The 26,915-nt window shown below is 44.2% G+C and overlaps 1 protein-coding gene across 3 annotated transcripts in view; it reads left to right on the top strand.

Annotated features, from left to right (window-relative positions):
• NUDT13 (nudix hydrolase 13) overlaps positions 1-26,915 on the top strand; it is a 123,055-nt gene that overhangs the window by 19,226 nt on the left and 76,914 nt on the right. Inside the window, exon 1 of one of the 3 annotated variants that reach the window (XM_068257670.1) lies at positions 12,563-12,622. The exons of 1 other annotated variant lie outside the window; for it this stretch is intronic. The gene's annotated coding sequence lies outside the window, so the exon portion shown is untranslated. Of the gene's footprint in view, positions 1-12,562; positions 12,623-17,060; positions 17,153-26,915 lie in introns of those variants that run through there. One more of the 3 variants, XM_068257671.1, reaches the window with a different exon arrangement.

Raw genomic sequence — 26,915 nt, 5'->3', positions numbered from 1 at the left:
GAAGAAAAAGAATTAAAAGATTTTAGTTTCAATAAAGATAATGTATGCAGATTAGACCTTAGGCTGTAAAAGGGAAAGAGGCGCCCTGATGTAATAAAAGCATCTAAAATCAGCTTAAAATCGAAAAGTGATATGAGGTAACTTACCTCAATGACGAAACCTCTGTAGTTAATACAAGGGATTTTTATTAGCACAGGCAACGCGTTTCGCGGGTCTCAGCCCGCTTCATCAGGCCAGTAAAAGTGCCAAATAGAAAAGATCTAGCATAGGGGCTGAGACCTGCGAAACGCGTTGCCTGTGCTAATAAAAATCCCTTGTATTAACTACAGAGGTTTCGTCATTGAGGTAAGCTACCTCATATCACTTTTAAATTTTAAGCTGATTTTAGATGCTTTTATTACATCAGGGCACCTCTTTCCCTTTTACGTGCTAAGTATACCCCCGAACACATCCTGTTCGAGGAGAGGTGGCAGACCACCAGTGGAGTCCCCACAGTGGAATCTGTCCCCTTTTTTCCACTAAGAGAGCGACCATCCTTCCGGTTCTGGCTAGGACCACCCCGAGTGGAGTCGGGTTTATTGTCTCCACCTGCTTCCTGTGGTTGGTTGCCCCAAGCAACCTCCCTTTGTGAGTAGTGCTTTTAATTTATTTTCTTTTATTGTGGTCATTGACATATTGCACTACTGGGCTCCCGATTTTTGTCTCCTGTGACTTTTTCTACAGGGTGTTCATCCACCCCTACTACAATAGACCTTAGGCTGCACATCATAAGCAATTATAGACAAGATCCTATTGCAGTTGAATAGCTATAATGTGCCTTTGTAAAAGGAAAAAAAAAATGTTTTTTATTGTTATATTATCTTCTACTCCTCCACTCTATAGTTCTCCGTAATATGTTAGCACTTTATAATTAAAGTTTAATAATAACAATAATAGTGAGCACAGGTGATCTCCAGGTGAATGCTTATCAGTTTTAGACATACACACAGTGGCCACTTTATTAGGTATATTGTGTTAGAAAAGAGTTGGATCCCCTTTGCTTTTTAGAACTTAAAGAGTAACTGTTAGCCATGAAAAATAAAATCAATTCTCTATTTCTATCTGTTGATCATATAAATGGAATGCTAAAAAGGCAATGCATAACTTTAAAATCAATTTTACTTTTTTATTGCAGAGATTAATCCTCGTGTCCCCAGCGCCTTAGTACGCAGTAATCAGCCGCAAAAGAGAAGTTGCAGTGCAGGCTGGGGCAGGGGGAGTTTCTGTACAGACACAGCTAGTTCAGCCTGATTGTCTGCAGCCTGTGTCACTCTCACTCCTTTTCCTCTCATTGGCTGCCTCCCATGACCGTCCGTGTCTGCCCCCTCCCCACACTCCAGCCCGACGGGCATCTCCGCCGATTCATGTGGGCAGTGGCTGCCACCACCACACCCCATCGCATCCATGGGGACCCCTGTCCCTGCAACCATTTCCTTAGGGATTCTCTGCATTTACAATCAACTGCAATTGGTGTGGGGAGGAGGGGGAGAAAGGGAGGAAATGACCTCAACATTGGCTTCAGCTGGAGGGAGTAAAGATGGCCCCTGCCAGCGAACAGAATTCTCTCCATTTACCTTTTTATTTTATAAAGTTCACTGAAATCAACACTTGGACCGTGCAATGCACATGTTATGTAAGTAGGGCTAGTATTTATCTACTTATATATGTCGTTTTTTATATAGCATAGTATGGCTGACAGCTCCTCCTTTAATTTACTAAACTGACTTTTTACATCAAGTATACGCTGTACTTTAGGCCAGTTCACCTGTTGACCTCTGGCCAAGTTGTACTTCCTACCAGATAACCTAAAACACACTGCCTCTAGGTATGAATATTGTATCCTACCCCACCTCTTGTTTCCCCCCCTATTCCTTTAGATTGTAAGCTCACAAGGGCAGGGCTCTCTCAATCTTTTGTGTTTAGGATTTTGTTACACTTTTTTTGTATAAATTATGTCACTGTTATTACAAATGCTGTACTTTGTATTGATTCTGTATTGGGTACCAGCTCTGTATTTTGTATATTGATGTATACCATTGTCTGTATTATATAACCCATGTTTGTTTCTTACTTTGTACAGCGGCAAGGGATGTTGGCACTTTATAAATCAATACATTCTTAGTGGCATACATTCAACAAGGTGTTGTACACATTCTTTAGAGATTTTGGTCCATATTGACATGATAGCATCGCGCAGTTGCTGCAGATTTATTGGCTGCACATCTATGATGTGACTGTCCGGTTCAACCATATTATTATTATTTATTTATTTATAAAGCGCCAACATATTCCGTGGCGCTGTACAATGTAAGAAAACAAACAAGGGATACATAACGATACAGACAATGATATACATCAAATATAAACACTGATACAAGATACAGCACTGCTGATTACAATTTGATTTAACATGATGACTAAAATGTATAAATGTCTAACCGTGTGCAAGCAATTAAATGAATAACAGTCCATGACACAAAAGGATGAGAGCCCTGCCCTTTCGAGCTTACAATCTAAAGGAATGGGGTGGAAACAAGAGGTGGGGATGTATACAGTATATGTACAGGCAGTGCGTAATTAGGTTATTTAGTGGGTGCATGGCCTAAGCTAGAGAATATGCTTGTCGGAAAAGGTGGGTTTTGAGGGAGCGTTTATCCCAAAGGTGCTCTATTTGATTGAGATCTGGTGACTCTGGGGGCCTTGGTAGTACAATAAAGGAATTGTCGGGTCCAAGAAACCAGTTTGATATGAGTTTTGGAGACTGTATGAAGTTCATAATAACCTACTAAGTGAGGATTTTAGATACCTATAGACTGTAATGGTCGGGTGTAGAAGAGTGCAAGACTGTTGTGCAGCGCCGTCCTTTTATTGCTGGACAGTTTGAGATGATGCCAACTTTGTGACATAGTGCATTATCCTGCTGAAAGTAGCCATCAGAAGGCAGGTACACTGTGGTCTAGAGGTGCCCATTAACGGTATCATTTTTTCACCAAATGCAATCTTTTAATGTGATTTTTATGATCGAATTGTATAGAAAATTTGCCGTTTATAAAGGCAATCGATGACGAACGGTTCTTTGTTTGATTGCTAACTAAGATAAAATCAATCCGAAAGTTGAATTTTATGATCGAATTTGAATAAAGAATTGTTCAGTAAATGTGAACAATCGATAATTGCTTTCCGATTAGATACAATCGTAGAAATCACATTGAAAGATTGCATTTAGTGAAAAATTGTACCGTTAATGGGCACCTATTAACAGATAGATATGGTCAGTAATAATACTCAGGTAGGATGTTGCATTTAAAGCGGACCCAGACCAAATATTTTTTTAAATTAAAAATATTTAGTTGCACCACTCTGACACATACTAAGATAAATAAACACTCCTTCAATCCTATGAGCATTTCATTGCATGCTTCTCACCTTTCTCTTTTCATAACTAGGGTTATACAGGTGTCAGCCATTACTTCTGAGCTTAGTAGGAGGTTTTAGATCATGGGTGTGTTTGTCATCAGCTACCCTCCCTCACAGGGGCGTCGTCTATGTGAAATCTCACACAAGCTGAGATCACCTCCCCTGTGACATTAGTAGCAGCCGGTGTTTTGTTTTTTTATCTCCTCCACCATTCTGCTAGATTTTGTCCCGGCAATATGAAAGGAAGGGAGGGGTTCCTCCAATAAATGTAAAATATTTTATGTTTGTCATCATGCAGCTGAAAAAAGAGTGCTATTTATTATTATAAGTTAGAAAATAGATTTTATTTCTGAAATCTTGTATTTTTAATTTGGGTCCACTTTAAACGATGCTCAGTTGGTACAAAGAGTGCCAAGAAAATGTCGCCCAAACCATTACACTACCAGCCTGAAATGTTGACACAAGGCAATGCTTTCATGTTGTTTAGGACAAATTTTGGGCCTCTGAGCATGCCTTATTTACTGTCCAGGTTTTAACCCTCAAGGTGACCACACACCATACAATTAAAAGATCCAATTTTACAACAATTTGATAAATACGATTAGTTGTCCTAAAAAATTGAAAGCTTTTTTGTTTTCAAACGAGAAATCCAATCGAATTTCCCGTTTTTCTTTCTTTCTTTTTTTTTTTTAAGATTGAACATGTTGGAAAATTCAGACCAATTTTATCAAGAAGTATATGGTAGGTGATGGATTATCACACTGGTGCGTGACAAGATAACAAACACAGATAATGTACAATAACAGTAATACAAGGTCTAGACCAGTCAGTACTTGTGCACAAGTTTTTCTTTATCGAGGTACAAAGTCGCAAGGCTAAATCGTAGTCAATATCAGCAGGGTCAGTAACAGGTATCAGATGTCGGTCGTATTGCAGGGATCAGACAGTAGCGGGGTCAGGGTCAGGCCGAGTCGGTAACGTAAATCAGATGACAGTTGTACAGAGGAACAAGACAGGAGCCTAGGTCAAGACAGGCAAGAGGTCGGTACACACATAATCAAACAATAGATGTTACTTCAATAATACCACAAGGATATTACGAATAAATTACAGCTATCAATGAGAAACAACAAACGACTGACTAACTGGAGTACATAAATATTGAACGGCTGCACAATATATTATGTAACTCAGGAAGCTAGCTAGGCCAAGAACCAGCGAACTGATTAGTATCAAGGCCACTGAGCACTGAACGCTCCTGGCCTTAAATACAAACTCCACGATCTGTAGCCACTCCCATTTGGTGAGGTCACTCATGGCCTATAAGGCTCAGTAGAGCTCGCGCGTGAAAGACACCGCCGGAGGATGTCAGCGCGGCAGTCCCACCGCTCGTCTGAACCACGCCACATCCGCTGCGGGACCTGCCGCTGGAAGGTAAGAGTGTTACATTACACCCCCCCCCCCCCCCCCCGAGGAGTTGTCTTCGAACGCTCATTACTGGGTTTCTCAGGAAGTTTCAGATGAAACTCATTAATCAACCTGTCAGCATGAATTTGACGAGCTGGAATCCAGCATCTTTTCTCAGGACCAGATCCCCTCCAGTCCACAAGATATTGTGAGGACCCTCGAACTCTCTTCTCTACCTCCTCAACAGGAGGAGGAGGAGCTGAAGGTATGATGGTATTGGCAGGAGGTTTCAGCAGGGAGACATGAAATGACTTGACTCCTCTCATCGACTGGGGAAGTGTCACTTTATAAACCACATCATTAATTTTTTCCTGAATGGGATAGGGACCCTAGCCTGACCGACGGCTGGCGTAATGGGATATTATGAGTAGATACCCACACCAGACCCCCTGGAGAAAACTCATACTCTGGAGATCTGTAGGCATCGGCATACAATTTCTGACGGGAGACCGCCTCTCTCAAATTTTGCTGCACTTGTGGCCAGATTTGTTGGACGTGAGTGCCCCACTCCTCTAAAACCGGAAAAGAGTTGATAGACAGAAAACACATGAATTTGGGGTTTTGACCAGTGACAACCCAAAATGGAGACAGTTTGGTGCAGGTATTAGGTAAGTTATTAAACGCAAACTCAGCAAATGACAAAAATTCTGACCATGATTCTTGACAATCTGACACAAAGCAACAAAGATACTGTTCTAATGATTGATTAGTCCTCTCTGTCTGTCCATTGGTCTCGGGATGAAACCCAGACAAGAAGGACAACTTGATGCCCACTAGTTCACAGAAGGCACCCCAAAATCGGAAAACAAATTGTACCCCTCTATCTGAAACAATGTTCTCAGGGTCCCATGCAAGCGGAAAATATGTGTAATGAACAATTTGGCCAGTTCCTGGGCTGAGGGCAACCCAGGGAGTGGTACAAAATGTGCCATCTTACTGAATCTGTCCACTACAACCCAAATCAATTTTTTACCATCCGAAAGGGGTAAATCAACTATAATGTCCAATCGAAAGATGGGACCATGGTCTGGATGGAATGGGTAATGGCATGAGCTGACCCCGGTTTATAGGTTATTACAAAGTTGAACCGAGTAACAAATAATGCCCATCGAGCTTGCCTGGGATTTAACCTTTTAGCCCCTTCAATATACTGCAAATTTTTGTGGTCAGTAAAAACAGTGATTGGACGATCAGCTCCTTCCAACTAGTGCCTCCACTCCTCAAATGCCATTTTTACAGCTAATAACTCTCTATTACTAATATCATAGTTTCGCTCTGCTGAGGTGAATTTTTTGGAGAAGAGGGCACAGGGGTGTAATCGTTATGGCTGGCCAGAGTACTGTGAAAGGACAGCTCCCACTCCCAACTCTGAGGCATCCACTTCCACAATAAAAGTTAGATTCACATTCGGATGCGTGAGAATAGGAGCTGAACAAAAATAAGTTTTTAAATCAGAAAAGGCTTTATAAGCCTGAGGAGCCTGAACCTGCGATAATAATTGGCGAAGCCAATAAAACGCTGGACAGCCTTAAGATCTTTAGAAGGTGGCCAATCTAAAACTGCGGACAGCTTCTTTTCATCCATTGACCGACCAGTGTCTGAAATAACATACCCCAAAAAAGGAACCTGCGTGACCTCAAATACACAATTTTAAAGTTTAGCATATAACAAGTCCTCTCTTTTCTGCAATTTCTGCAATACAAATCTCACATGTCCTCGATGCTCAGACACTGAATGGGAGTATATCAGGATGTCGTCCAAATAGACAACCACAAACTTTCCCAATACATCCCTAAACACATTGTTCACGAAATCCTGGAAGACGGCCAAGGCGTTACAAAGCCCAAAAGGCATCACTAGATATTCGTAGTGACCATCTTGAGTATTGAAGGCCGTCTTCCATTCATCCCCCTCATGAATTCTGATAAGGTTGTATGCCCCTCGTAAGTTAAGTTTAGAAAAAACCTTTGCCCCTAACACCTGTGCAAACGGTTACAAATTACAGCTATCAATGAGAAACAACAAACGACTGACTAACTGGAATACATAAATATTGAACGGCTGCACAATATATTATGTAACTCAGGAAGCTAGCTAGGCCAAGAACCAGCGAACTGATTAGTATCAAGGCCAGTGAGCACTGAACGCTCCTGGCCTTAAATACAAACTCCACGATCCGTAGCCACTCCCATTTGGTGAGGTCACTCATAACCTCACCTGCTGCATCCTCCTCCTGAGCCTATAAGGCTCGGTAGAGCTTGCGTGTGCGCGATGCGACCTTAGGGTCGCACGCGAGCCGGAAGACACTGCTGGAGGGAAGACCGGGATGCCGCCAGAGGATGTCAGCGCGGCAGTCCCGATGCTCGTCCGAACCACGCCAGATCCGCCGCGGGACCTGCCGCTGGAAGGTAAGATTGTTACATGGATTGTGAAATTGTATTCAACCAGAAAAAAATTGTGTGTAAATATTCAGTAAATGTTTCTCTTGATTTTTCTAACCAACCAAAACCAACCTTTTATCCCGAAATTGCGGCAATCTCAAAAATACGTGTGTGGTATCTCGAAAATTCAGATCAAATCTTCTGATCAATTGGAATCGGATCAGAATGTTCAAATCGAATCAAAATTAAAAAAAAAAATTGTATGATGTGTGTAATATTTATTTGTTGGTTGCTATTGGCAACAGCACAACACACCTTTTGCTCTGGCACCATATCACAGGAAGTGTGATAACTCGACTCTCATCACAGCAACAGCATAGGAGATAGAACTTCTTAGACGTCCTCAAAGTTTAGGAGTTTATTCAGTAAACAGATATACAGATGCTTATTCTCTACATGTTGTTACATCTTAGCGAAGCAATTGTTCTGTAGTAAGTCCTTTGCGTTACAGCTATTGGTTCCATTGCATGGCAACCAGGTTTTCCCTTATGTTCCATCTATACTACGTTACATCTAGACTACGTGGCTCGTAGGCCTATATACAGCATACAGTTAGGTAAGATGGCAATACATTACAAAAAGATTAAAGGGTGTGAAGTCATCAACCAGCAGTCAGAAGAGGCATAAGACAGAAGTCAGAAGTACACTCTCTGAAGCCTGTCTTTTAGTATTGACCACTAAAGAGTTAAATGTGACATCATCTGAGCAGGGACGGTCCATAACTCATCGTCTACTTATTGGCTAAGACTAGGGATTCTCATTCGGATTCCGCGGAAATGCAATTTCCGAAATTCCGATCGGAAATTGCATTTCCGCATTGGAATGCGGAAATCTGTAATGCAAGTGCGTTAGGCGGATTTCCGCCGGAAATCAAAATCGCGGAAATTTTGCCCGACTTTCACAAGATTCAGTTTAATAACCCCTGAAAATTTGGTGTTTCTAGGACTTACGGGGGCTTTGCTATTAACCGCTAAAGTCGGCGGATTTTTACTGTAATGTAAAATGCAGAAAATCTGCTTCTGCCTATTTTCTGCATTTACATTACAGTAAAAATCCGCCGACTGCTGCTCTGGTGATCTGCTGCTCTGGTGAGGAATTTGCATCCATTTGGCATGCAAATTGCTTAGCTGCTTCCTTTGATGGCTTGCAGTATAAATACCATTTCCTCCCAGAATCCCTTGCTGGTCATAGAGGTTTGTTCCTGCTAACTTACCTGGAGTCTCAGCCTTTGCTAAGATTATCTTAGAGTAATTCTTGGGGAGTGCTCCTAGTACTCCTATTTAGTGCAGTCAGGTTTGTGTTTAATTTGTACTGCCTATTCTGTCTTATCTGTTGCGATTGTCTTGTTGCCAGCGGCGGTCGACAGGAAATCGTTCTGTCTGTTTGGATCGCAGCCCTAGCGGTAGTGGCGGTGGATCCTTCTGTACTCTGTCTTGGAGTTTAACCTTAGCTGCGGTTGCTACTGGTTACTCCTTCTGTCTGTCTGTTTGGATCGCAGCCGCCCTAGCGGTAGTGGCGGTGGATCCTTCTGTAGTCTGTATCTTTGAGTATAACCTCGGCTACGGTTGCTATTGGTTACTCCTTCGGTCTGTCTTGTTGTGCGGATCGCACTCGCTCTTGCGGAAGAGTAGTGGATCCTATATGACCTGTTCCTGTTGTCTGTCTTGTCTGGAACGAACGCTTGCTGTAGTCTCGGTGAGATAACTGTTTAGCAAGCGTTCGTGTTCTCTTTTGTTTTCGTGTTCCTGTGGTTAGTCAGGGTTGGTACGCTTTGTCGCTATTGCGCTTCTCGTGTTGTGACCGTGCCGCGCACGCGCTTTGTCGCTATTGCGCTTAACGTGTGGTGACCGCGTGTAGTTAGTCCTGTCTGCACCTGTGTGTTGGATTACAGTTTGTTATCAGTTCTGTCGTTATTCTGTTCCTTTGCTCTGTCTTACTCAGTCTTGTGTCACTTATAGCAATCGCCATTCGTGCGGTTGCGTTCCCACTTGGTCTTCGCTGTTGTGTGTTCACCGTCACCGGGTGGCGACTAGATTGGTGGACACGCATACATTCTGTCCCTGTGTTCACTCTCTCTCTCTCTAAGGGCTATCTTTCCCTGTATTGTTTCGCCTTGTACAATTCCCATCTGACATCTGTGGTAGTGCAGAGGATTATTCCTCTGCACTCCACAGCCCCATCTGCCGGTGGGAATTTCTCTCTACAGGTGCATTGCACCCAAAGCTGGGTTCTGTTATTTTATATGCTTGTGGAGGATTTCCGCAGTGTCAGCGCGCATCTTGTGCGCTGACCACGGAAATAATTCCGCAATCGTTACAATGGGTATGTACAGTGCCTAGCACACAAATAACTGTGCTGTGTTCCTTTTTTTTCTTTCTCTGCCTGAAAGAGTTAAACATCAAGTATGTAAATGGAAGTTCCTGTCTGAGTCAGGACTGGGTCAGACTACAGTGTGACCCTCACTGATAAGAAATTACAACTGTAAAACACTTTCCTAGTAGAAATGGCATCTGAGAGCAGGAAAGAGATAAAAAAAGGTCAATAGCTCATAAAATTTAGCTCCCGCATACATCAATGAATGTGTCATTGAGCAAAAACAATAAAACAGTAAAAACGTAAAAAGTAGATTTAAATATAAAATAAAACTGTGGAATATCTTAAAAAGTCATTTTTAGGAGGTGGAGAATAGATACAATTGCTTATTTCATTTGTTTATTTTCACCTAGGGCATCCCTTACTACTGCAGCAGTCACGGGAAAAAACAAAGTTTTATAAAAGCCAAAAGTTCACCTAGACTCCCCCCCTCCCCGCCTTACAACAGCGCACAAACATGAAAATGGCATGGTTGTTTGAGGTTTGTGCCTGTGAAAATCATCATTCTATCTGTTATAGTTTTCAAGATTTTTATAAAGGTCAAAAGTTCACCCTGCTTCATTCACACAGCATTTATTCTAAGAATCCAATTAGCACACAGAGGCTGGGTCTGCATATAATACCCAGCCTCTGTTGCACACGCAGTGTGCAACCAGCCGGCTGTTTACCTCTGAAGTGTCACTCTCGCCGCTCCACCCCCCCTCCTCCATAGCGCCGCTCCCTGCCTGCGTCCCTTCCCTCCCCGCTGATTGGAGGGAAGGGACGCAGGCGGGGAGCGGCGATATTGGAGGCGGAGGAGCGGCAGAGACCGACACTTCAGAGATAAACAGCCGGCTGGTGACACACTGCGTGTTGCCAGCATAGCATTTGATTTATGGGGGCACAGCAGAGCGCAGGGGGGAGACTGGTGGTAACAGTGTAGCAACAGTGCTGGGTATTATATGCAGACCCAGCCTCTGTGTGCTAATTGGATTCTTAGAACCCACCTCGGGTTCTCTTTAAAGTGAACCCGAGGTGAAAATAAACTGATGGGATAAACAATTGCATTTATCCTCCTACTCCTAAAAATGACCTTTTTATTAGATATCCAATGATTTTATTTTAAATGTAAAAGTTTACAAAGTAGATTGAATATTTTGTCTATACTTGTGTGGCATACTATAGTGGCAGTCTATTATGTGTCCCTAAATGAAAATACAGGAACTATTGACCTTTTTCTATCTCCCCCTGCTCTCAGAAGTTGTATTATGCCAGGAAAACGTTTATGGCTGTAATTTGTTATCAATGATATCTACTATATTCCCAACAAGGTACTGACAAGACAGAAACTTCACTTCCATGCCTAAAAACTAACTCTTAGGGCTGGAACCCACAGGAGCGCTTTTGGCAGCGTTGCGATACGCTAGCACTTTGCCAAAACGCTGGGCCAATGTTAATGGATGGGGCAACTTCCACAGGAGCGTTTGCGTTTCCCAAAACGCAAACGCAGGACGTGCAGCATTTTGGGAGCGTTAGCGCTTCAATGTAAAGTATTGAAACACTAGCGGAAACACTCAGCAAAACCTAAACTGAGCGGTTTTGCTAGCGTTTTGCGGTTCAGCACACTGTAGCAAAATGAAAAATAATTCACAGGACCAATCAGGATAAAAACGCAAAACGCTACGCAACCGCTGAGCAAGAAAATACAATGTTGCAAAACGCGACCGCAAACGCGCATGAATCCGCTTGCAAACCGCTCAGACAAAACTCTAGCGGTAGCGTTTCGCGTTTGCTGTTTTCAGTGGGTTCCAGGCCTTACAGTGTACCCAATGAGCTCAGTAAAAGTAAAAAAAATTATACATACCTGGGGCTTCCTCCAGCCCCATCCGCTCGGATCGCTCCCACGCTGCCATCCTCCCATGCCTGCAGCGTCGGTACTGGGTCCCCGCACTTCCATCAGTCGGAGCCGGTCTGACGTAAGGGAAGTGCGCCCTCTACGTATCTCTCCAGCAGCTGCTGGGGAGATATGCAAAGAGCGCACTTCTCCTGCGTAGACTGGAGCTGAATGATGGAAGTGCGGGGACTCAGTATCGGTGCTGTAGGCATGGGAGGATGGCAGCGTGGGAGCGATCCGAGCGGATGGGGCTGGAGGAAGTCCCAGGTATGTATAATTTTTTTACTTTTACAGAGCTCTGAGTCCCTTTAAGGCAGCAAAATAAAACAAGTAAAACAGCCTGGTTATTCATATATTTTGCAGTGTACATACACGTTTATCTCATAATTTCACGTGTCACCTCGGGTACGCTTTAAATGTTTCTGGTTTATTTAGAAAGTACTGCAATAACTTGAAAGTTCCACTCGCTTCAGATCCCTCATTTGTTTGATTGCTCTTGCAAATGGTAAAAAGGATTATCTGAGCTGTTTAACCCATTGAGCAATTTCTTGGAAGTATTTTAAATGTTAAAATATACAAAAATAAAGCTGCGTGATTTAAAATTGATAATACTAAACAAAGAAAGGAAAGAAACCATAGTTACTGTGGCAATACAGATAATTCAGTTTGAATGGTGAAGTGAGTTTGAATGTGTGTGTTAACTGCAAAGAAATGCTTACTGTATTCACATTCCAACACTATGCTGGGCTGTTCTGTTTTCTATGAAGTACTTTAGATAAAATAAACAACTCTTCCCATAATGCACTTCCTTTCAATCTACAAAAGAAATTACCTTTACTATGGCTGCGATTGTCATCAGGTTTTCTGGGAATTGTAGTTTTTGTGATGACCTGCTCTAAATGTACAGCAAGTATCCCAGCTAGACTACGTTTCCCATAATCATTTGCTGCTAGGTCAGCATAATGTCATGCTAGACTGCCTCTCAAAGGAAGGCTGATCTTGGAAAGTGAAAGTAAGTAAATTCATATAAAGATTCTACAGATAATCTTGCTTGATGTTGTGAGATGCTAGCTTTATGTGGCAGAATTTTAACACTAGGGATTGCTCTAGAATAGATTAACTTGTCAATATTGTTGCTGTTTTTGGCTGGGAGAGGAAGACAGATTGGAAACCGCAAGACAAGCTACTGAGTAATGATAATGTGGTGTGACCTGCTACAAGACAGTTTCCCTTGCTCTGCACTGAGCATGATCTCCCCTCCTCTGATCAGCAACTTTGTATGGGAATAATCCTATGTATTAGCGCTTATGCTACTGATCATTGACTGATGATACATGTCACCCTGATTGATTACTCAACCGGTGCTCCAACTCTGACTCCTCAGTTTATGAAACCACCGACTCCGACTCCTTGACTCCAACTCTGACTCCACAGCCCTGGGTAGAATAAACATACCTGTCGGGTTTGTCTGTTGCAGACGTGCAAAAGACTATGGCCGCAACAAAATAGGATGTTTTTGAGCTGGCCTATTGCAAATCATTACTTCATCCAATATTGTACTGAGGTTTAATCAAGTTAAAGAAAATATACCTTATATTTGTCTGTGTAATTAGTAGAGATGGCCGAACGGTTCGCCGGCGAACGGGTCTGGCCGAACTTTGCCGACGAAGGCGAACTTTCAGGGAAGTTCAGTTCGCCCTCATAATGCTCCATTAGGGACAACTTTGACCCTCTACATCACAGTCAGCAGGCACATTGTAGCCAATCAGGCTACACTCACTCCTGGAGCCACTCCCCCCTCCCCATATAAGGCAGGGAGTGCCGGCCATTACACTCACTCATGTGCCTGCAATAGTGAGAGAAGGGACAGTTGCTGGCAGACTCTCATAGGGAAAGATTAGTTAGGCTGTTATAGGCTTGTTAGCTTGCTCCTGGCTGATTCTTATTGGCTAAAATAGCACCCCACAACAGCTCTTTTGAGAGCTAATCTTGTTCTTGTGATTATTATTATTATTATTGATTTATAAAGCGCCAACATATTCCGTGGCGCTGTACAAAGTAAGAAACAAACATGGGGTACATAATAATACAGACAATGGCGTACACCAAAATACAAGATACACAATTAGTGACAAAATACAAAGAATGATACAAAATGCAAAATATAGAATTGGTAATGACAGTGATAAAAGTAACATGATGAATAAAATGTATAATGGTTACCAAGACACAAAAGGGGAGGAGCCCTGCCCTCTCAAGCTTACAATCTAAAGGGAATGGGGGGGGGGGGAACAGGAGGAGGGGTAGTATGCAACAAATATATAGAGGCTGTGTGTTTTAGAATACCTAGTAGGAGTGCAATTTGGTCTTAGGACAAAGGGAAGTGGCCTAAGGTAGCGCATACGCTTGTCAGAACAAGTGTGTTTTTAGAGAGCGTTTAAAGGTAACAAAGGTTGGCGAGTGACGGATGTGTTCTATTTTGTTTTCTGTGTGTCCCACTGATCTAACTGACAATTGTGTTGCATAGACAGCTTTTGTAATTAATACTGTGTGTGTGCCACTGCCAGGCCCAGCACATTCAGTGACTACCAGTTTGTGTCATAGGCAGCTGCACATTGTAATACCCATTACTGCATATACCTAGCTGTTGTGTTAAGTGAACCCACCTCATCACTGCATATACCTACCTTTTGTGTTAAGTGAACCCACCTCATCACAGCATATACCTAGCTGTTGTGTTCAGTGAACCCACCTCATCACTGCATATACTTACCTACCTTTTGTGTTGAGTGAACCCACCTCATCACTGCATATACCTAGCTGTTTTGTTGAGTAAACCCACCTCATCACTGCATATACCTACCTTTTGTGTTAAGTGAACCCACCTCATCACAGCATATACATAGCTGTTGTGTTGAGTAAACCCACCTCATCACAGCATATACATAGCTGTTGTGTTGAGTAAACCCACCTCATCACTGCATATACCTAGCTGTTGTGTTCAGTGAACCTACCTCATCACTGCATATACTTACCTACCTTGTGTGTTGAGTGAACCCACCTCATCACTGCATATACCTAGCTGTTGTGTTGAGTGAACCCACCTCATCACTGCATATACCTAGCTGTTGTGGCAAGTGGTGTCATCATTGTCCGCCATAACAGATTCTTGTTAAAGGTTTTTAAGTTAATTCATTTCAAATACAGCAAGCCCTCGAAAGTCCTCCTGTATTGTTATTTTTGGTCACTTCCTCGGGACGTGCATGCCATGCCTGCTGCCTTCTTTGGATGTGTGGTGGTAGCCGTTTCTGCTCCTTTGCCCACACCGTGCCTGCTGCCTTCCTTGGATGTGTAGCGGTGGTAGCCATTTCTTAGGCTCCCACTCCAGACCGGAATCGAACCAGGATTCTCTGGCCATTACCCCTGGTCAGTCACCATGGTACTGAGAAAGTACCATAAAAAGTTTCACACAGTTGAATGAATGGCACACTTGCCCTTCATAACACATTCTTGGCAAATGCGTTCAAATTGGTTTGTCTTCTGCTGGGTCAAGGGTCCATCTGACCACAGATGCCTGGTCTCTAAAGCACAGTCAGGGCAGGTACATTACTTATACAGCATGGGTCTCAGGCTCCCACTTCGAACCAGATTCGAACCCTGATTCCCCGGCCATTACCCACTGGTCACAATGGCAGACAGACTTGCCCTCCAGAACAGATTCTTATGAAAGGCAAGTGGTGTCATCATTGGTCCACCATAACAGATTTTCGTTAAAGGATTTAAAGTTAATTCATTTCAAATAGAACAGGGCCTCGAAAGTCCTCCTCCTGTATTGTTATTTTTGGTCATTACCTCGGGACGTGCATGCCATGCCTGCTGCCTTCCTTGGATGTGTGTGGTGGTAGCCGTTTCTTAGGCTCCAACTCCAGACCGGAATAGAACCAGGATTCCCTGGCCATTACCTGTGGTCACTCACAATGGCAGACTTGACCTCCATAAAAGATTCTCGCCTCCTTGAGGAGGAGACCAACCTGGTGAATCGCAGTGAAGGCACCATCAGATTTGCCCTCCATAACATATTCTCGTTAAAGGATTTAAAGTTGATCCATTTCAAATACACAACAGGGCCTTGAAAGTCCTCCTCCTGTATTGTTATTTTTGGTCACTACCTCGGGACGTGCATGCCTGCCTGCTGCCTTCCTTGGATGTGTGGTGGTAGCCATTTCTTAGGCTCCAACTCCGGACCAGAATAGAACCGGGATTCCCCGGCCATTACCCGTGGTCACAATGGCAGACTTGCCCTCCATAATAGATTGTTGTTGCAGGTACTGAACCGCAAGCAGATAATGTAATTTAAAAAAAAAATAGATGTAAGCTTTAACAATGGTAGAGAAAGAACCATGGAAAGTTGATAAGGCAGTCAGACATTACAGAACCTGACATCACTCAGTGAGGAAGAGCAATCTCGCCATGGTGCGCAGTAGTCCAGCACGGCTGTCACTGCACAAACAGCTGTTTGCGGTGCGTTACACAGTGAGTTTGGTGTGTCAGTGTGAAGCAGTACACTAATTACACTACCTGATTGATGTATACACATGCAAGATGTTTTAAAGCACTTTAGGCCTGCAATTTAGCATACAATGTGATTTCTGCCCATAAAACACTGCTTTGCGTCAAATCCAGATTTTTCCCTGGGACATTTGGCATGTATCCCACTCCGCCACCTGGGAGTCTAGGTATTAGACCCCTTGAAACATCTTTTCCATCACTTTTCTGGCCAGCATAAGTGTTTCTAGTTTTCCAAGTTCACCTCCCCATTGAAGTCTATTGCGGTTCGCGCAAGTTCGCGCGAACCAAACCTTCCGCGGAAGTTCGCGAACCGAAAATCGGTGGTTCGGGCCATCTCTAGTAATTACCAGATATGATCATAAAAATTGACTAGTTTGCAAATTCAGGTTCTGCTTCTTCTCAAGAAACCTGAATTTGCACATTTTTTTGAATTTTTAGATACTTCCTTCTAATGTTAACAAAAAACAATGCTCTCATCCTCTCTCATTACCTTCCTGATTCCTACTCCTTCTTCCGTTACATTGTAAAAAGTCACCAGAAAGGAAAAGCAGCATTTGAGCATTTGTACTATAAATGATAAGGCCATTTGGTATCAGAAACATCCCCCCCCCCCTGTTGATTTTGGTAAAGTGTACATTTTTTACTGTAGGTCTGATGTAATATGAGCGCTGTTGTCTGTTAGTAACTTAGAGAATTGTTATAGGGGTTGCTCTAGTTGGCTTGCAGAGTTGTTTGAAGGAGTTGCTCTAGCTGGCTTGCAGAGTTGTTAGAAGGGGTTGTTCTAGTTGGCTTTAATTTCTCAGGCCCGCTTAGGACACTTGTGTTAATATGAACTGGAGAATGGCAGCAGTGTGTGATTGTGATGCTTGTTGTTTGTGCAGGTGGACACCGGCTGTAAAAGCACAGATGCTGTTTGTGCATCCCACCAAGAAAGTCTACATTTCTGCTAATCAGCACGTAGATCACCAATATCGTCAGTATAAGTTCGTTGTTTACTACTTAATGGCTAAATGTTTACATGTGTCTGTTGGAAGTATGGGAGAGAATGTTTAAGCTGGATTCACACTGTACTGGATGAAAACTAATCCTGTAAAAACTGATCCGTTTTTTTCTTTAAATGGATCAGTTTTTTAGATTGGCATTAGTTTTTCATCTGATTCTGTCCATTCAGCTTTTGCATCTCCACCCGCTGTCACATTCGCTTTCCTCTACTGCCGTTGCCGTTCGAGTCCTCTGCACAGAAAATTGCCAGTGTTCAACTCCCAGAACCCCAGCAGAAGCATCAGACTCCTGTTGGTTTGCAAATGGTCAATGGGTATCCTCCATGAGCACCAGGAAGGATTTTCTTTGGTTTACTACTTTGTGAAGCAGTTTGAATCCTCCCTGGAGAGGAACGTTTCCCATTGGTCTATTCAGGGCTGGCCCTAGACTTTTTGCCGCCTGAGGCAAATTTAGGAGAAAATTGCTGCCGCCCGTTCGTGGGTGCGGGGGGGCCGGCCGCCGAGCCGGAGGGGTAGCGGGCAGGTCGGAGTTATTGGGCCTAGCGGTGGGGAGGGGGGTCGGCCTCCCCCTCCCTCGCCTGGGTCCCCCGATCTGCACTCCCCTCCAGCTGTAATTAGGAAGCAGCCGCTTGCAGATCGTAAGAGGCACAGGCGGGGAGGACTCACCTTATCCGCGTTCCATCGTGCGCTCCACTGACGTCACTTCCTGCATCGCCTTCCACTTACAATACAGTGGGCGGCGATGCAGGAAGTGACGACAGTGGAGTGCTCGCTGGAACGCGGAAAAGGTGAGTCCTCCCCCTCCCCACCGCTAGGCCCAATACCCCCGACCTGCCCGCTACCCCTCCGGCTCGGCGGCCGCCCCCCCCCCCCCCCCCCCCCCCGGGCGGGTGCCGCCCCTAGAAGTTTGCCGCCTGAGGCAAATGCTTCACCCCGCCTCATGAGCGGGCCGGCCCTGGGTCTATTGCAAACCATTGGGATTCTTACGCTTCAGCTGGAGCTTTGGGAGCTGGATACCTGCGGGGGTTTTTTCGGCGCAGCAACCCAAATGGACGGTAGCAGCAGCAGCTAAGGATCCACGTGGATGGTGGCAGATAATTATTTAGCAAAACATTAGTGGTGAGCAACTTGGTGAGAACTGACAACTTCCGCTCTCATAGGCTAGCATTGATTCCGTCGTCTTCTGTCGCTTTCCAGCAGAACCGGCGCAGGACCCAAATTTGCGTTCCTTTCACAGAATGCACTGAACAGATCTGTTCAAAAGGGACTGATATGAACAGATCCTATTGCTTTGCATAGGATCTGTTTGCATCCGTTCGAATCTATTCCCTTCAGTACCGATAAACAGAATGTTTTTCTGTGCAGTGTGAAAGGAGCTTAAGACTTGTACAGAAAACATACCTATGACATATGGTGGCTAAACAATGCAAATTGTCTGGCTGTTCTGCTGATCCTCTACTTCCAATACTTTAGCCATAGACCCTGAACAAGCATGCAAATCAAGGGCCTGACACAATGTATTTGTAGGTTTTTAGAAATCCGTGCAGAACTGTCACCAAATAGTGCAGATTCCTTGTTAAATGGAACCCAAGGTGAGAAGGATATGGAGGCTGCCATATTTACCTCCTTTTAAACAATACCAGTCGCCAGGCAGTATCGCTGATCTCTCTGGCAAAAGTAGTGTCTGAGTCAACCCCGGAACAAGCATATGGCTAATCCAGTAAAACCTGAGTCAGCTGAGTCAGAGTACCTGATCTGCTTCATGCTTGTTCAGAGCCCATTGGATAAAAGTATTAGAGACACAGGATCACAGGATCAAGAAGACTGCCGGGCAACTGGTATTTTGTAAAAGGAAATAAATATGGCAGCCTCCATATCCCTCTCTCACCTTGGGTTCCCTTTAAATAGGAGGAGTTAGGAAGGTTTCTCAGACAGTGCTGTGTATGAGGGAAATTGCTGTTGCTGAGCAGGGCTGTAGAGTCGGTACAGAAATCTTCCGACTCCAACTCTGACTCCTCAGTTTATGAAGCCATGACTCCAACTCCGACTCCGGGTGCCCAAAATTGCTCCGACTCCTCGACTCTGACTCCAACTCCGTCTCCACAGCCCTGAAGTAACTAATACATCTGCTGTGTTGCATCAAAGCCCAGCACTGGAAGGGTTAAGCACAGAACAGCTTCACAGGATTCAGCAGGGGGAGGAGCACTTCACAAATCATGCCTAGCCTGCACTGCACACCGTGTCTTGCTCTGGCCGGGCAGGGGCGTAGCGATAGCCATAGCAGCTGTTATGGGGCCCTGGAGCATGTATTCATCATTAAAGGGATGGTCTGAGCGTATTAAAAATACAAAATCAACTTACCTGGGGCTTCCTCCAGCCCCCTGCATCCGCCCTGTGCCCTTCCTGCAGCTCCGGTGGCTCCCGGTCCCCTCCGGTGGAGATGCCAACCTCGCCAGGTCAGCTTCCTCTGCGCTCCAGCATGCGGCTCACTGAGAGCTACTGTACCTGTGCAAGGAGCGTAGCAATAGGGGGTGCAGAGGTAGCGACCGCATCGGGGCCCTTGGGCCAGAGGGGCCCCTTAGGGCCCTCCCTGAACTTCAGCATTAGCTCTATATTGGTCCTGTGCTCATAATAATCAGTTGTATAGATACTTTGAATAGTGGTAATCATTAACAAACTGTTTCCCATCCCCTTCTTGCACATCTGACACTGTAGTTGCCATTGGCAGGTTTTGGCATGCCATATCAATTGTTATGTATAGAGTGCATGGGGGGCCCCATGTAAAACCTGCATCGGGGCCCACAGCTCCTAAGCTACGCCACTGTGTGAAGTGCTATCAAGCACTTCTTAATTTTTTGGCAGTTTAGGAATGGATTTGCACTTTTCTCAACTGTTGTGCAGTTCTAGAAATTCACGCTAAACTGCCGCTATTAAGTAGGATTTAAGAATATTCTTATTACCATACAGAACTCTTCCCCCTGCTGGTTAGAACTGTTTAAGATGAAATAAACTATTGGTAATGCTTTTGAAAAATCTGGCCCAGTGACTCAACTCTGACTGCTTTATTTGTATGCTTGTTTCAGGTGTGTGATTCAGACACTACTAACCAGAAAGATCAGCAGGACTATCAGGCAACTGGTATTATTTAAAAAGAAATAAATATATCAGCCTTCATATTTCACTCACCTCTGGTTGCTTTTAAAGGCTCTTTTCCACCAGTTCAGGCAGGGATCAAATGCGATTGAGCATCACGGACAAAGTGCGCGCTTGTATGCGATATATGCACACGTTGTCCAGGGCCGGGATATGCCGCTATTTTTGTTGTGGGCAATTTGTTTCCTGACTACCCATACCCTCTAATGAGCCCTATATCTGCTGCTGCACAGGCTAGACTCTAGCCCAGGCTTTCTCAACCAGGGTTCCCTGGAACCCCAGGGTTCCTTGAGTACTCTGCAGGGGTACCTTGGCATTTTACCCCATCGTGGGGGAAGTATAATAGAGCACACTATAATAGGTGGTACTGTAACAAGAAGCACTAAATTGGGGGGTCAGGAGACAGTATAATGAGTGGCAGTGTAATAGGAGATAGTGAAATTAGCAGCCTAACCTATTTAAAGACCATGCCTCCTGAAAAATAAATGTAGGGGTTCCTCGAGACCAAAAAATTGTTTGCAGGGGTTCCTTGAGATCCAAAAGTTATTTACAGGGTTCCTCCAAGGTAAAAAGGTTGAGAAAGGCTGCTCTAGCCTGTGCAGCAGCTAGACAATATTTCATATGCTTGGTATAAATCTCTATAGCCACTTTCCTCTTGTTTTGCAAGTTTCCGCAGCCACAACTTTTTACTTTGGAAACTAGTTTGTATTGCGCTACAAGGATTCTGCGATAGATAAAACATTTCAGCATGCCTGAGCTCTGTACAAAAAGACAAATCATTCCTCTGAAATACTTCAAACATTGTGGAAACAACAAGCACTTCTCTTTTTTTAATATTTGAATGCTCCCTGAAACCATCTGCTTTTCAGTTGTAGCCCTAGCAGGCATTTATTTTTTTCCTCTATTCTTTTCCCGTTTTCTGAAGTCACCATGATAATCTTTTCAGACTGTCATAGAAATGGTTCCTATTGTCACGGCTGCTCCTTTTACCATTTTCACAGATCAGAAGTTTGTCTTCTTATAACAGAAGGTATTTGCGTTTATTCAGGTTGGAGTGAGTATATGAGGTGTCCCACAATGCATTGCTGCTGAATATACAAATCATCTCTTTGTTGTCTCTGAAAGCTAAACACACCTCCAGAACCGCTGGAATGCAATGATGTGTCAGCTTGTCAATATTACAGAGTCACAATAATCCAACATCCATACAGGCTATTTCAGACTGGTTGATCCTCATCAGTGCATGGCATGGATTAATATGGTTCTATGGGGTAGAACTTGAAACACCCAGTTACAGATTGCCCAGCAAGCTTCCCATTTTCACACAGCCATTTCCTATTCAGGAAGTTTTTTATCCACTAAATTTGAACCAGTCAGTGGGATTTCCTCAGAGATAGACTAGATGGCAGAATAGACTACGTATGGCATCCCGTAATTGACCTTAAGAACTGGAACCATTTCCACTGTCTCAAAAGGTGGATCGTAATCATGCTGGGAATTCACTTTGGTAAATTAATGCTTGCTATGGATTTGTAGGGCACCTGTCTGTACATCCCAATGCACCTATCATTTGCAACATATATTCATGATCATAGATGTTTGGTTGCCATTAGTAGCATTGACGTAGTGTCTGCCATCTCCTCCAGTGACATTTACGTAGGTTTTACAGGCAATAATGTCCTGGCTCAGACTGCAATGGGTGATACTGTCACCCCCTCTAGATTACCAGGAATCAGTGTTCACTTCATAACTCTAAGAACAGAAACTCTTTGAGATTTTGGCCAGATAATAAAGCTACTGGATCCAACAGGATCCATGGTGTAAATAGCAACTCAGTCCAGAGCTATGAGAAAAAGTTTAACTGCAGTGGAATGACATCATTTTCATTATAAGCAATGCATGTCATTTGTATCCTTCTCACACTGTATCTAATTCGGGGGATTTCCTTGAGCATTTTTATCAGTTCTGTAACTGCGTTTCATGGGGTCGCCCAGCTAAACTGTGATGGGGTCCCCCAATGTTCACACCCCTTCCCGTGCCTCCCCGTGGTGGCCGTCACAGCTTGGGGGCCCATCTCACAAGGGTCACAACACTTTGGAACTGTGTGTAGGAAATATGTAAACTTTTGGCAGTTACAGTACAGAATATTAGTGCAATTTCCTGCATACACTGTGTTCTCCCCAGGCTCTTTTAGCCGGGTGCTCCACCCAGCTGATTTGGGTGATTACCCAGCTGTTATCGGCTTGCCTCTTAATCCTCCTACTATGCTCTAAGCAGAGCTGCACTGACCCTGCATTCTCCCGTCGTGCTCCACCTGGCTAGTTATGCCACCCAGCTGAAAAAAAAATCAGGGGAGCACACTGCACTGCATAAAAAATATATAAAAAGTCTTAGATTGCCAAGAATTGTTTGCATTGTGAAGAAAATAATGGAGAAAGATTAAAAATAGTCATTCTCGCAAAGATTAAAGGATACCTGAGGTGACATGGGACATGATGAGATAGACATGTGTATGTACAGTGCCTAGCACACAAATAACTATGCTGTGTTCCTTTTTTTCTTTCTCTGTCTGAAAGAGTTAAATATCAGTTATGTAAGTGTCTGACTCAGTCCTGACTCAGACAGGAAGTGACTACAGTGTGACCCGCACTGATAAGAAATTCCCCTTTTTATCTCTGTCCTGCTCTCAGGAGCCATTTTCTGCTAGGAAAGTGTTTTATAGTTGGAATTTATTATCAGTGAGGGTCACACTGTAGTCACTTCCTGTCTGAGTCAGAACTGAGGTCAGCCACTTGCATACCTGATATTTAACTCTTTCAGACAGAGAAAGAAAAAAAGGAACACAGCATAGTTGTTTGTGTGCTAGGCACTGTACATACACATGTCTATCTCATCATGTCACATGTCACTTCAGGTATCCTTTAAGAATTGTCATTGCATAACACACTCACAGCTATTTATTCATGGAATGATCTATTGAAAGAAAAGATGACTCAATTTAACAAGGATAATCAGATTCTCTCTGTGTGCTGACACCAATCGTTACAGAACGGCAGACCAAAACCAAATGGACTCACTACGTAGTCATGTTGAAGTCCTGACCACCGCAGTCAACGCTCTTTCCTGGGTGATTATTAACCAACAAAACCAGATTACACAACTGTCTGGGGCTATTCAGGAACTTCAATTGACTATAAATACAGTGCGATCTCCTCCAGTCACGGACCTCCGTATATTCGTACATGAAAAGTTTTCTGGCCATAGATCTGATTTTCAGAATTTCAGGAATCGGGTGTTGTCTTATTTTGAATTGAGGCCTACCTTGTCAGGAACTTAGTCTCAGAGGGTAACATTTATAAAGACCCTATTGTCAGGTGATTCCCAAACATGGGCATATTGCCTTCCTGCAGAACATGAGGCGTTGTCCTCAGTTCAGGAATTTTTTAGGGCCATGGCCATTATATACGATGACCCGGATATTTCGTCTACTGCTGAGAGGAAGCTCAAGAAGCTCAGACAGGATCATAAATCGGTAGAGGTTTACGCCGCTGAGTTCAGGAAGTGGGCTGTCTCAGCTAGATGGGGAACATATGCTCTATTAGACTGTTTTTTGGCAGGATTGTCGGATGCAATCCATGACGTAATGATAGGACATCCTGAGCCCAAATCTGTAGCTGAGGCAATTTCTTTGGCCGTGCAGATAGATCGCCGTTTGCGCTACCAGAAACAGATTCGTGGTAGGAACGCTATAAGGTCTGTTTCAGACGACTCTTCTCGATCTTCATCACCCTCTGACGAGCCGATGCAAATCGGATATTCAGGGCTAAGTCAGGTGAAGAAGAGTCACAGAAGGCCAAGAAAACACAGTCTATATGGTGCTAAGGGGCCAGGAGAATGCTGTCGCCTGTGGTTGGTCAACACCATAGGCGAGCAGTCTTTATCTCTAAATAATGATCGTCTGCTCCTTCCCTGCTCTATTACATGGGAGGGTCAGACTAGTTCCGCAGAAGGCGTTGTGGACTCCGGTTCTGCAGCGAACCTCATTGATTACGACTTCAAAAAAAAATTGGGGATACCCTTGTTCCCACTGGACCGATTCTGGTCACTGCAGTGGATGACTCTACGTTGCGGAGTGGTCAATCTCTTTTCCAAACCCCCTTATTGTCATGTTGTTTAGGGACATTGCATAAAGAAAAATTACAGTTCCTGGTCCTGCCAATGGTAAACTCTTGGTATGCCCTGGTTACAACTCCACTCTCCGCAGATTGACTGGGCTTCAGGACAGCTACTGAAATGGTCAGCTCATTGTCATCGGCATTGTTTGGGGAGAGTTGAGGTTGGTCCTATCACGACACAGGTCGGGAGAGTGGCAGTGCAGTGTGCGGATTTTTCTGACGGGTTCTGTCCCTCACGGTCACCTCTTACGCACATACCAGGTAGTAAAAATTCTAAAGCAGACGCTCTATACAGGGGTTTTAAGCCTAAGACCATTCTACCTCAGATAAAACGGGCAGATGAGAGACGGTCTGTAAAGTGGAAGTTTTCTCCAGGGGAATTGGTCTGGGTGTCCACACGACATTGGGCTCTGAAACAACTGTCACCCAAACTGGGCCTTAGATTCACAGGTCCTTTTCCAGTGATCAGAAAGATTAATAATGTCACTTATGCTATTGATCTCCCTACCAGCATACGGGGGGTAAGATCATTCCATGTGTCTTTGCTAAACCGGCAGTGTCAGGAATATACTGGGGTGCTTATGATGTAAGGATAATATTTTCATTTTCCTGTCTGCTATGTACTTCAGATGCGTATGTATGGGTCATCATCTGGCTTTGGAGAAGCTGTACTTGTCTGTGTGACAGTGTGGAATACAATTACTCTCAGTTCCTCTGAGAGCAGGGAGCTAATTAGAAGCCCTATTGTCCTATTATACAAATCAGGACAGAGTCAGGGAACTTCAAAGGCTAACAAAGGACTCTAGAATTTACATCTGACAGGCCTGCTGGGATGGGGAGGAAGCCTTAATCAATTGTCACCTGGAGTGGGGAAAAGACCTTTTTGATGATCTGAAAACTGAGACAGGAAAGGGTTTCAAGTGGCATATCACAGGAAAGGATATGACGAGCGTTAGGTATGGACTAGGCCTCTGGAAATCCAATTATGACTGAGGATGTAATTAACTCTAGCTCCCCCCCCGTCCACACAGGCTTACAGCCTCGAGGCGAATATTTCATTATAAAAACCAGGGGACAGCTACCTCAAATCAGTCCTCTCCTGACGGTAGCGGCAGCTGGTCTCCTGGCCCAAGCTAGTGGACTCCTGGTCTAACCAGAATTGTATCCGTCCGCAAAAGTCCAAGGTTCTTTTATCTGGATTCCTGTATTTTTGGTAAGCAAATTGCTTGGTGTGTATCTTTGTAACCTCTTATTTTTGTAACTTTTATCTTGTAACTTTTTTACTTTGTTTTTTGTACATCTTCTGTATATATTCTGTTCTGCATTGTTCCACTTTTTCCTGGAATATTAAATTATTATTTAATAAGATTGACTTCTGCTATACTAAACTAACCCTCATAGCCTAGAGGAGACTGCAGTGTAGCTGTGTATAAGTCATTGCCTAATTGTATGTTTGAGAAACACTACCATATGAAATTGTAATTGCATTGTGTGTATGGGGCACTTCTGCGCTCGACAGCCGAGTGGGAAGTCTAACAGTATCGTTCGGAACGACTGTTAGTGGGCTTGCTGCACGACAGTGTAACTTGCATGATAAATCATTGTCTGATTGTGCTGTGTTACTGTACAACTGTACTGTGTGTGTGGATGCGTGGTGTTCTCGTATTCGGCCTAAGCGCAAAGCTGACCCAAATACGAAAACGCAGATTGCGTGTTTAGCCCTCGACAGCTGAGGGGACGTGTCTAGCAACGCTAGTGGTGGCAGTGGGAAGTGTTTGAGGGGTTCCAGCCTTGTTTGTAGCTTAAATAAGGCTGTTCCCCGCTTAATCTGATCAAACCCGCAGTCGGGAACGGTATACGCAGGCGTGCCGCGGGCCGGTTCCTCACAGGCAGTACATGTGGATTCCGCTCCCTCCCCCCCTGTGTTGATTGATGATCAACCTGAGTATGAGATAGAAAAGATTCTGGACTCCCGGCTTGTGCAGAACTCCGTGCAGTATCTGGTTCACTGGAAGGGATATGGCATAGAGGAAAGAACTTGGGTGCCAGATTGTCATATGCACTCAGAGGAATTAAAGGAGCTATGGAAGCTCACATCCTGGAAAGCCTGGGGGGAAGTGTCCGGAGTCCACTGCTCAGGGGGGGGTACTGTAATAGAACGCGGAAAAGCCGCCGCGTGTACTGGCAGCAAGGCGGCTGATTTCGCGTCCAGCACGGCGGTTTGCACGCAGCAGCGTGCGTCTGGTGTGGCTGGGTCTGTTAGTTCACACAGATTGAGGAATACGCGCGCGCGCTGGAAGGCAGAACCTTTATGACAACCAAGGAGGGATCAGCTGACCAGGTTGGTCAGCTGACCTCAGAGCAAGTGACTATTGGTTGATCACTGATGGGTGGCGCCGGAGAGCGC

Source organism: Hyperolius riggenbachi, chromosome 10, assembly GCF_040937935.1.
Source record: "Hyperolius riggenbachi isolate aHypRig1 chromosome 10, aHypRig1.pri, whole genome shotgun sequence".
Taxonomy (NCBI): domain Eukaryota; kingdom Metazoa; phylum Chordata; class Amphibia; order Anura; family Hyperoliidae; genus Hyperolius; species Hyperolius riggenbachi.
This window is presented reverse-complemented; position numbering and strand designations above follow the sequence as displayed.